Source organism: Amblyomma americanum, chromosome 7 (assembly GCF_052857255.1).
Source record: "Amblyomma americanum isolate KBUSLIRL-KWMA chromosome 7, ASM5285725v1, whole genome shotgun sequence".
Taxonomy (NCBI): Eukaryota; Metazoa; Arthropoda; class Arachnida; order Ixodida; family Ixodidae; genus Amblyomma; species Amblyomma americanum.
The window spans coordinates 398,048-410,176 of NC_135503.1; the positions used below are offsets into that span (position 1 = coordinate 398,048).

The 12,129-nt window shown below is 46.8% G+C and overlaps 1 protein-coding gene across 1 annotated transcript in view; it reads right to left on the minus strand.

Annotated features, from left to right (window-relative positions):
- Window positions 1–12,129, minus strand: part of Patronin (calmodulin-regulated spectrin-associated protein patronin) — a 147,950-nt gene that overhangs the window by 54,372 nt on the left and 81,449 nt on the right.

A 12,129-nucleotide genomic window follows, 5' to 3' on the forward strand; every position in this document is an offset into this window, starting at 1 on the left:
CTTGTGCTGGCTGTTTGCTTCTGCTGCTGCCGGCAAAAATGCAACCGGGAGAGTGGTCTCTGTCAAGCCAACAACTTTGTAAACTTTTTGATCACGCTCCCAGCATCACCTTGACTGATGCAAATAAATCTGACTGACTGACTTACATATATAGAAAATCGTTGCAAAGCTTGTGCAATTGTGTTATTTGCTCCTTGTGCCGACTGATTGATTGACAGATTGTGTAAATTATGCTGTTTTCAATATTTTAATTCATCATTCCACCCACTGCTACACACACAACATAACATTCAGCAGTGAAAATTGATGCATAATTCAGCAGTCTTAATATCTTTTCCCAATTTCCTTGTACTGTAGCACTCCCAACATATTTTCTTGATTTTGAGTCATTAGTGTAAAATTATGTGTAGCTAGCACATAAAGAGCCAGATATTCCTGTCGTATGTTCATGTGGCATTTGTTTTTAGCGAAGGTGTGTTAATGTGGTCATACACAGAGGGTAGGCTGTACCATGGTAGCAGTGGATTGTGCCTTGGGGCAATTTCACGTAGTGCACCTAGCAATTCTAACTCTTGACATTTATCTTCGAAGTGTAATAACAGAGGTCTCATTGATTGGGACTGATAATTGAAGAGTCTTGGAAGGACAATTTAGGACTATAGGTTAACAGAAGTCTTTCAGTAGGGACTTTATTTTTAGTATATATACTCACATAAGCACTGTTCTATCTGTGAGGGGCGGTTCATCTGTTTCGACGTAATGACTATTCACGGGGGATGTTCTATATGCACCAGTTGAGAGACGTAAACGTTACCTAGATTTTGTACCGGACTGAGTCGTTCAAGGTAGAATGGTCTCGCTGAACCATTCACTACACATCCATAATCTGATTTGATCTGGTTTGATTTCGGGGGTTTAACGTTCCAAAATGACTCAGGCTATGAGGGACGCCGTAGTGAAGGGCTCCAGAAATTTCGAGCACCTGGGGTTAACATGCACTGACATCACACAGTACACGGGCCTCTAGAATTTCGCCTCCATCGAAATTCGACCGCCGCAGCCGGGATCAAACCCGCGTCTTTCGTGTCAGCAGCAGAGTGCCATAACCACTGAGCCACCGCGGCGGCTCACATCCATAATCTAAGGTAGAGCATACTATAGAGCGGTAAATTTGCAAAAGACACGTTCTGTCAGACCCCCGGCGTTTTCATGAAAGCACTCTGAGTATATTCAGCGACTGTGAAGCCTTTTTTTGAGATCGTTTACGTGAAGTAGAAATGAGAGTTCTTTGTCGAATGTAATGTCTAGGAATTTAATTTTTTACAGACAATTCATTTCAGTTTAGGTGTAATGTGGGGTCTGCTTGTAGGCCTTGTTTCAACGAGAACAGGATAGTCACTGTTTTCTGTGTGGTAAACTGGAAACCATTCCTACCTACCCATGTCACTAGTTTGTTTCTTGTCATTTGTATTTGCCACTCGCATGTTCCAACATTTGATGATGTGCAGACTATTTGAGGATCATCAATTGTGGAAACCTGTTTCCCCCCTACATTTCGACGAGGCCCATCTTCATCGTCGACCAGCAGGGACAGCACCGGTTGGGTGAGGAGGGAAGTGTCCCTCATGGGGAAAGGGAACGGTGACAGGAGCGCCACCTTGTAGGTTACGCGGAATCCTGCAGGACCGGACAGTCTCTTCGGTATCCGGCCAGCATCACGAGCGGTTGGAGCCGCACGCTCTCATCACCTTCCGTGGCAGGCGCACGGGGATCCGTTGTGCCTTGCCGCTGGACTTCTGATTCCAGGCAGCGAAGCGAGCGCAGCAAACGCGCGCTCTGGTCGCCTTCCCCAGCAAATGCTAGGGAATGGCAAATGTTTGCCGCCGATACTTCCGAAGTTGCGCCCCTGCCCCAGCCGGTAAGTCGGAAGTCCTTCTTACGTAGCCTTCTATTTCCGAGGAATGCCTCGTTGATGTTTTGTAGCTAGCTGGCCCGCTCTGTGTATTAATTGCAAGTGTCATAAATAGCATATGAGTGTTAACGCTGTGTCGTCTCTTCCCTTTGCCCCTCGAACACGAACCCCATCCGCGGTTAGCGAGCGGGAACGCTGCATCCGCGGAGTGAGAGTGCGGGTGGGGCGGAAGGCTGTCCCCCGCCATATTTCCCCCTCCATTTCGATGCGGCCCATCTTCATCGTCAGTTGTCAGGGAGGGAAGTCTCCCTCATGGAGAAAGGCAACAGTGACGGGAGCGCCACCTTGTAGGTTCCGCGGAATCCTGCGGGACCAGACAGAGTCTCTTCGGGATCCGGCCAGCGTTACGAGCAGTTGGAGCCGCATGCTCTCGTCACCTTCCGCGGCAGGCGCACGGGGATACGTTGTGCCTTGCCGCTGGACTTCTGGTTCCAGGCAGCGAAGCGAGCGCAGCCAACGCGCGCTCTGGTCGCCTTCCCCAGCAAATGCTAGGAAATGGCTTTGCCTCAAGAATGCAGCGCGCACGGGAAAACCCGGCCGCCATTGTCGGCGCATACAAACGTTCGCTGCCGATACTTCCAAAGTCGCGCCCCTGCCCCAGCCGGTAAGTCAGAAGTCCTTCTTACGTAGCCTTCTATTTATTTATTTATTTATTTATTCAAAATACCCCCAAAGGCCCTCATTTGAGGGTATTACATGGGGGGGGAGTAAGTACAATGCATTGTTATAAGGTTAAAGATATTGCACTAAAATAAAATAGAAATCACAAAATATTAATCATAAATAGGCATTCACAGAAAGGGTCGCAACAATGCACATAACAGCAAAATTTGAGCATAAATAACAGCACCGCTAGAAAAAGAAAAAGACAACACTGGAAAAGGTGCGCTGAAGTACAAAAAAAATATAAAATAAAAAGAAGACAAGGCGGAAGAAAAGAACGCTCAAAAAATACCTTTTTAGTTGTTGAAACATGAGTGCATAAGATGTTGGAATTTATTTAGATCAGATTCAGTGGCAATTTCTGATGGCAAAGCGTTCCATTCGGTTATTGTGCGTGGTAAAAAAGAATAGGCATAATGGAATGACTGGCAGTTAATGCGTTTAACTTTGTAAGGATGATCGCGATGTGGAAAGATAACTGGCGGTGGCTGAAAGAATTCATCATGAAGGGAAGGATGGTGATAAAGCTTGTGGAAAAGTGACAGACGGGAAATTTTTCGGCGCAGTGCTAAGTTATCTAACTCGGCTTTAGTCTTCAATGAGGTGACGCTGGTGTAACATGAATAATCAGAAAAGATGAATCGCGCAGCACGGTTTTGCAGGGCTTCGATGTTACTGATGATATAATTCTGATGAGGATCCCAAATGGCAGACGCGTATTCGAGTTTCGGACGGATTAATGTGGTGTACGCTAGTTTTTTTACATGTGTCGCGGCCTCTTTTAAATTATGTTTGAGAAGTTGATGGTGTGTAGCTAGCTGGCCCGCTCTGTGTATTGATTGCAACTGTAATAAATAGCATATGAGTGTTCACGCTGTGTCGTCCCTTCCCTTTGTCCTTCGAGCACGCCCCATCTGCGGTTAGCGAGCGGAAACGCTGCATCCGCGGAGTGGGTGTGCAGGCAGGGCGGAAGGCTGTCCCCCGCCATATTTCCACACAATGTAGACTAAATACATAATGGACTCCGGGATTATTTTGTTATAGAATTCATTTTTATAATAAATAGTGTCGTGCTTAGTATACACTCCTGAGGTACTCTATTTTCCTGAATGAAGTTCCTTGACAGGGTTGAGGCTAGGCGTACATGAAAAGAACAGTTGGACAGGAAGTCATTCAGACAGTTCAACATCCTATCCTGGATGCCTAGGTACCCTAGGTCACGAAGGATCCCAAATTTCTAGGTTGTATCATGTGCTTTTTCCATAGCTAAAAGACGGCAAGACAGTGCTGTTTGTATACAAAAGCTACTATGGCTGTATTTTTGAGGCGACTAGATGGTCAGTTGTTGAGCATGCCTCTTTAAAACTGCATTGCTAGATGTCAAGAAGTCCGCGGAATTCAAGGATAAAAGTTAGTCTTATATTAGGACACTTTCAAAAGATTTCGCGAGACAGCTTGTAATGGCAATTGGCCTATAGTTACTAGGGGGAGTTGGTGGTTTTATAGGTTTCAGGAATGGCACTACGACAGCTCTTTTCCACTCCTTAGGTATTTTTCCTTCTATGAATATTTTGTTAAATTCAAAAGATTAACTCTGCGGCAGGCTGGGAAAGATGAGCAAGCATTTCACAGCATATCTGGTCGGCTCCTGGAGCAGTTTTTTTGCCTGCAGACAGTATTGTATTAATAGATTTTCTGGAGAGTAATTAAACTGTTACATTGTTCGTTTGCACCTCCACTTGTTGGAGGTCTAGGTTTTTTGGCTATATTTTGTATTTTAGAAATGACTGCATATAGTGTGACAAACTGGAAACTGCAGTGAAATGTTCCCCCAAAACGTCTGCCTGTTTCATTACGCTTGCTCGTGTGCCAGGTGTTGACAAAAGAGGAATTGTGAACAGCGAGAAGCTGCCATTTTTCGAACCTGCGCCCACATTTTGTTCGATATGATTTTCCTGTTTATAGATGAAACATAACTCTGCCATGAGGCTTTCTCGGCACTGCAACGGACATACCGAGCTTTAGCTCTTGCCTTTTTTTTTTAATTTATAGGGTTCTCCTGTGCTGGGCACCTGCGAAATTTACCCCAAGCTATGCTCTGTTTTTTTTTTCTTTGCAGTCTTGTATCCACCCCACTTTGTGGTTTTGTCGCACCACTCCTGAAGACTGAGGAACCGCTAAGTGTACAGCAGTTATGACAATTCGCAAACTTTTCATTTATCTGATCGATGCTGAGATTTTCTAAAACTATTTTTTCTAAAGTGGGTTTTGCTCTAAACAGTTGCCAGTCGGCTAAATGAAGCTTCCACCAACATTGCAGTTTTGTTGGGATGATTTCAGGTACGGTCAACTGAAGCATGGCATTGCGGTAGACCATCCGCCTCACATTCGGGCGGTGCTGGGTTCGATCCCCAGTACCGCCGGGGACCCACTGGTTTTCTAATGGGTACAATGTTTCCCCCGGCCTGGTGCTCGGCTCTTCTGAGGTGAGATGATTGGGAAAAGGGTCTTGGACCAAACCATTGCCTTGACAGATCAGAGATAAGTTCCGCCGTCAAGCAACCCAAAATCCGCCTCGTGCGGTAGAAGCCCATCTTGTGGCCCTTTTTTCGATTTTCACGTGAGTCTACTCGATGTTTCTTCCAAGCCCATAGTGACAGGATTTGAAGGCGCAAGTTCCTTCACCAAGCCATGCAACCCTAGCAAGCCAAGCACCAGGCCGGGGCAAAGCTTGTACCCATTTTTAGGAAACCGGTGGGTAACCGGCCGGCAGCGGGAGTCGAGCCCACTACCTCCCGATGCCGAGGCGAGTGCTCTGCCACGAGGCCACGGCTGCGGCTAAGGGCCTTAAAGGAGCCCCGAAACACATAATCTGTGCATTGTTTTGCCTCTTGGTTGCACAGAATGAGTTAGAGATGCTATTAGCTTCAGTCGTACCGTGCATACTCGTATTTAATAATTTAATTAGCTCGCGAAAACAAATTCATGGCGCTGACGGTGTCACAATACAGTGGTGGTTTTCAGCAGTGAATATGACATCACTGAGCAGTGAGCTTGATGATTGGGCAAATAGTACATATACTGCAAATTGTGTTAATAAAGAGATACGTTTTGTCAAGTTTTGCATTTTATATTAGACCAACAAAACCAACTTGTTTGCCTTAGATAAAAGTGCTCTAAAGCAAGTAAAACAAAAATGAACCACCAGAGGCTCTGGCTACTTTTTGCATCGAAAGACTTTGCGCCTCTCTCTACACATCCTACGACCTAGCACACAACACTTATGGCTACTCTCTATGTACCCGAGAACGGCTTTGCAGAATCAATTCGATCGAACTATTGCACTCTACAAGCGTTCTTTTTGGTCCCAAGGAAGGATGCAAAGAAAGAAGCCATTCATTTCACATTTAGCAGTGCGCGTCGTCAGCTTGTGGAGGATCACCGGGCGGCGACGCCAGATGACACCACGTTCCCGTCAGCAGCACACGTGCCTTGCTCGCCATGACCAATCATCGCGTTCCTAGCGGCGGGCCATGGTAGGCGGTAAGCAATACTGAGCAGTAGCGGTACGCGCTATGCTAAATATATCTAGTATCTTGCGCAGGCCGTCAATTCGTCGCAGTATCATGCGCTCAAGTTCGGATCCAGTTCTAATCGCGTTCGGATCCACAAGTCAGAGAACATCACTGATCAGTGTTCCCTTCTGCGCCGTCGACGTGACAATGAAGCATCGCTGGGTTAGCCGGGCGCTCACGTGGTTGTTGTAACCATGAAAACGGCGCTACAAGCCTTGGCAGGAACGAGTTACACCGATTACGCAACCCTGGTGTGCAAACTTCCGCGACATGCTCAGATAGGCTGCTTTGATTGGTCACGCCCCGTGTCGTCATTGGGAGAGCGAAACGGGAATGGTAAGCCAAGCAAAAATAGACCTGAGGGCAGCATTTTGTTTGCTTGTATTTTGAAATTTCTTCACTGAATAATTCCCGTTCCTATGCATCAATTCCTGCGATTCTTTTTCAGTCAGAATCTGTGTGACAGAGAATCCATCTGAAGTATAGCCAGCATTCGTTCAAGCAGTGTTTCGCAGCCCCTTTAACTCTTGCGTTACCGCGGGAAAAAGGACTTTTTCATAGGTCTCAGACAAATATTTTTTCTAGAAAAGGTATGAAGTATACAAAATGCATACCAATGATTGGAATAGAATGCGCTTTCCTATCAAATTTATTTCAACAGAAATACTTGTTTTAAATATTGTAAAAAAAGAAAAACAACAAAAATTTAAAAGGAACAAAAAATTAGTATTCACAAAAAATAACTCTCTAAATTAATTGATTTAAAAATTCTAGCCATTACAAAATGATTCAAATTGTTTTTATAACTCAGCACTAAAATGTAAAAGTTATAACTCAAATACATTTTGAGCTAGAAATTTTTTCTTTATGCTCCTTAAAAAGGCTGATTTCAGTGTGTCGTAGATATGATTTTTACAGTCTGACAAAAACAATTGGAAGTATTCCGTTATGTGCAAAAATAAAGCTTGACAAGCCTGCTTTTTAAAAATACACATTGCAAAAGATATCATTACAGAAAAACCGAGAAAAAATTATAAAAACAAGTATTATACAAATACAACATGCCAACGTTCTGGGCTCCGTTTGTGCCTTTTCAGCATCCTAACCAAAATCCCATCGTCAGAGGCACTATTATTCGATACATCGAAAATATTTGCTGCCGATGCAGTAGAATCGCGTGTTGCGGGGCTTTTTCGAACGCGCACCGTCCCCGCGCTAGAAGCCACGCTTGGAGCAGCCTATGCCATAGCTTCCGCATCAAGGGCGTTGCAAAAATTCACGCCTCATGGGGAAATTGCAATCTACATACAAAAAAATGAAACTAGTCTTTGAACAACAAACCAAATGGCACAGGATCACCATAGAGACTTCATATGCATCATAGCAGCGCTCCGCTCGCACAAGCGTACTGGGAACCGAAAGCAAAACTAACAGGCCAGCGTTTCGAGCTCTGTTTCCGCAGTTTTGAGCGCCTGAACCAAAATCAGACAATCCGATATCATCGTCAGAAACCCTGCTACTCAATGCATTGAAAATATATGCTGCCGATGCAGTAAAATTACGTGCAGCAGGGGTTTTTGCAAGCGCGCACCGTCGCTGCGCTGTAAGCGCCCTACGCCGTAGCCTCTGCTTGAAGGGCAGTTCAAAAATTCGCGCCTCACGAGAAAATTGCAGTCTACGCTGAAAATTAAACTGTAGTTTCTAAAGAACAAACTAGATGGCGCAGCATCACCGTAACAGCTGCATAGGAGCGCTCGGTTCGCGCGGTTTGAGCTTTGGAAACAAAATCTGACGATGCAACATCATCGTCGAAGTCCCTGCTACTCGATGCATCAAAAATAAATGCTGTGGATGCAGCAGAATTGCGTGCAGCGGGGTTGTTTCGAGCGGGTGCCGTTCCCGACTTTGATGCCTTGCTCGGAGCATTCGAAACCGCACCCTCAACTTCAAGAACATTTCAGTAATTACCAACTTGCGGCAAAAATACAAGTTACGCAGGAAATGAAAGTTCAATGTGTGAACAACAAACCAGATGACTAAGCAAGTCCGTAGCGGCCGCTGTCACGCTGTCGTAGCAGTTTGAATTTTTTCGATGTTATGAATTGCTGGTTTAATGAAAAATATACTCACCAAGTTTGGTCATTATCTGAGCAGTGGAAAAGAAGAAAATTCTTTTTACGAGGCGGTGGTATGCATTTGTCGTCGAAGGCGTCTATGAACGCTCTTCTTAAGATGCGGCCGCAGTAAGAGCAAAAAAACCAAACGCGAAGTGAATTCCCACGTTAGAAGTTTGTTTCTCGAGCTTTTCAGTCATGGAAGACCTGCTATCAAGAATACGCAAGGCCACTAACTAAAAACTAAAAAAGAAAGGGATATTTCTGGCAGCAGCAACTGCAGGGTGCGTATAGCGGCTGGAAAAACTGAAACAGGAGCTCGAATTGGCAGAAATATACCACTCAATGCTGTTTTCACGCCATATGGAGCCTGTCCCGCTTTGGTTGAGTTCGACGCTTGCTATTTGTTAGCTTTTCTTCCTTCTGTGAGTTTATTACAATCAGCGAGTGGCCGGTGGTCTGACCGGAAGATGCCCGCAACGAAGGCTTCGACACAAAGAAGCTTCAGGAGGCGAAAACGCACCAGGAAAGACAGAGGCGTACTCAGCACTGGTTGACCGCCAGCAAGTGAGCGTCTACTAGTGCGTTCGCCGGGTCCGAGCCTGCCGCCGCCAACCGACACGAGCCCTTCAAGCTTCGATGATGGTTCATCACCCGAAGACCGAATTTGCATCACTAAAAACTGTGGAGGCTGCAGCAGCCTTGGCTGTACTAGGATTTCGCAAGGGTGCACATGGCATCAAGAGAGTGTTTGACAAGCTGGAAGTAGAAATGGAGTCCAGACGATGAAGCACGTCCACAAGCAACCCATCGAAGTATTTCACGAGCAAAGGCAAGGGCGATGGACAGCTCTAAAGCTGAAAAAAAGAAAAGAAGGCTTGAAGCAATTGCCACAGAGCATCGTCGTGTTGAAGAGGAGGGCCTGATCTATAGAGCAGGGCACTTTAGTTTTTTTTTGCACCAAAATAAAATAAAATGCTCTGAAATCTGTGAACTAATTTTTCTCAGTTTGCACTTTTTGAAAAAACTAAACCGTTAGGAAAACTATCATTTCAAAACTGCACGGCCAAAAGCTGATTTAAAGGTGGTTTCTTGACTTAAATTTTCTCAGGGACAAGATAAGGTACTTTTTAGGTCGCTAAATATTTTCTAACACAAAATATTTTGAGATGTCTAACATATAATGACGAAAAAATTGGCAGTGGTATAGCTTTGGTTAAACCTGGAGTGACGCGATAGCTACAGCTGGCTGAGTGGAACTTGGTCACGTGACCAACCACGTGATCAGCAACGGCGCCGATGCTGCCGGCAGCTGCTCCGCACCACGTGACCAACCACGTGACCAATCCATGCCACCGCCGCAAGCCCCGTATCGTCGACCCCGCCGACACCCTACGAACCCTTGGCATAATAACGACAATCAGCCAATAGCATCTCGCGGTCTTCCGGGCCATGTCACACGCCTTTGCCAACAGCGATCCCTTCGTTCTGGGGATGCCGTGAGCACGTCCCGCTACGATACCGAGCCGCCATTACCTGGTGTCTCTTCTGGCTCCTATACGCATCGCCCCCAGTACCCCACTCGCCGCTCGCCTTCACCTCACTGACGTACCATTTCTCCAACGCTACGCCGCCCGGATCCCCTCCCAGAGGAAAACTGAATGCCGCAGTTCCGGAGGCAAAAACTGCGTATTTTGCGAACTCGATAAGTCCTCCATTTCCTCCTGCTAATGTCATTGAGGTGCCTGTTGAAGGTGTCTCCGTTCTCGCGCTCGTCGACATGGGTGCTGCCGTGTCAGTGATTAGTGACGCCCTTCGCCGCAAACTTCGTAAGGTGACAACGCCGCTGTCTCACTTTTCACTACGGCCACTTCTCAGCGCATCCATCCCATCGCAGCCTGCACGGTCCGCGTTTGCCGTCGCCTATACCACTGAGTTTGTTGTGCTGAGCGCCTGCTCTCACAATGTCATCCTTGGCTGCTACTTCCTCTTGATCCACCACGCAGTGATTGATTGTGCCCGTGCTGAACTTGAGTTTTCTCCTGTGTGTAATGTTTCATTGTGTGACCTGCTTGTGCGCTCCGCTAAGCTTCTTGTAGCTGCCGACACCCACATACCTCCCTTCTCTTCTGCCCTCGTTACGCTCCGACCTGACTCTTCCCTCAACAGCCCTGCTCTTTTCACACCCACCACAGCCGCCACCCGCCATCACCGCCTTGTGCTCCCTTTCGCCGTTCTCACAATTTCCGATGGCCACTGCACCATGTATGTCACCAACCCATTTTCTTGCCCGTCGTCCGTTCTTCGCGGCGAATGCCTTGGCTCTATTGAAGAAGTGGACCCTGCTTTTGTTTCCGAGTTCTCCGATACCCGTACCTGTCCCCCAGTTACTGCCTTAGCCTGTTGTGCGACTGCGCCCGATCCGCTTCCCTCCGACGTATTTAACCGTACCATCGCTCCCGACCTTCCGTCCGCTTACCGTGACTAGCTCTTGAAACTTCTCCACCACTTCCGCAAATCTTTCGACCTTTCCCAGCCCTCCTGGGGGCGCACGTTGGCCGTCTCTCACGCAATTGACACTGGTACGCACGCACCCTTGCGCCAGCAACCGTACCGCGTCTCGTCGAGTGAGCGCCGCATAATCCGTGACAATGTTCGCTACATGCTTCAGCGTGGCATTATAAAGCCCTCTCACAGCCCTTGGGCCTCTCCTGTTGTCGAAAAATGATGGCTCAATCCGGTTCTGTGTGGACTACCGCCGTCTCAACAACATCACTCGCAAGGATGTTTATCCTCTACCCCGAATCAAAGACGCACTGGATTCCTTGCAGGGAGCAGAGTATTTTCAATCTCTCGATTTACGCTCCGGCTACTGGCAAGTGCCGATGGCTGTCGCTGACCGGCCGAAAACCGCTTTCGTCACCCCAGACTGCTTGTATGAATTCAATGTGATGCCATTCGGCCTCTGCAATACTCTAGCAATATTCGAGAGAATGATGGATAATATTCTCAGCGGCCTCAAATGGGAAACTTGTCTATGTTACCTGGATTACATTGTCATTTTTTCCAAAGATTTTCTTCCCATCTGCAGCGCCTTCAGCGCATACTCCCGTGCCTTACTGACGCTGGGCTACAACTCAACTTGAAAAAATGTTACTTCGATGCTATGCAGCTGACACTATTAGGCCATGTCATCTCTAAGGACGGCGTTCTTCCTGACCCTGCCAAGCTTCGCACCGTCGCTGACTTCCCAAAACCGACCACCTTAAAAGAACTTCGCAGTTCTGTAGGCTTATGCTCATGTTTTCGCCACTTCAACCGCAATTTCGCCTGTATCATCGCCCCTCTAACATAGCTTCTTGCCGGCAGCCCGAACCTCTCGTCTTGGTCCCCAGCCTGCGATACCGCGTTCAGCACTTTACATCGCCTGCTGGTCCGACCAACCGTCCGACCAACGCTAACCCACCTGCACTTCGAATAAACACCTTTACAATATGTATACTTTGTCAGAGATCTAACTAGCCCAACATCTAACTCTTTTAATGGTTTTAAGAGCACGAAACATGGCGCAAAGGGCACTGGAAATCGGAGAAAGACACATAGCAAACATCAGCGAGAGCTCCAATTTGTTCATTTTGTGCCCATCGCAGTTTTCTGCACGAACATGTGGTTATTGATACAGAGTGCTGGAGATTTTGCAATGCATCTGAAAGAAACAGCACAGAGCAGTTATATTTTTGGTGTGTATAACATTTTTGACAAAAGTGACAAAAGCGCGCGTCAGGGTAGACTTGCAACGTGCACA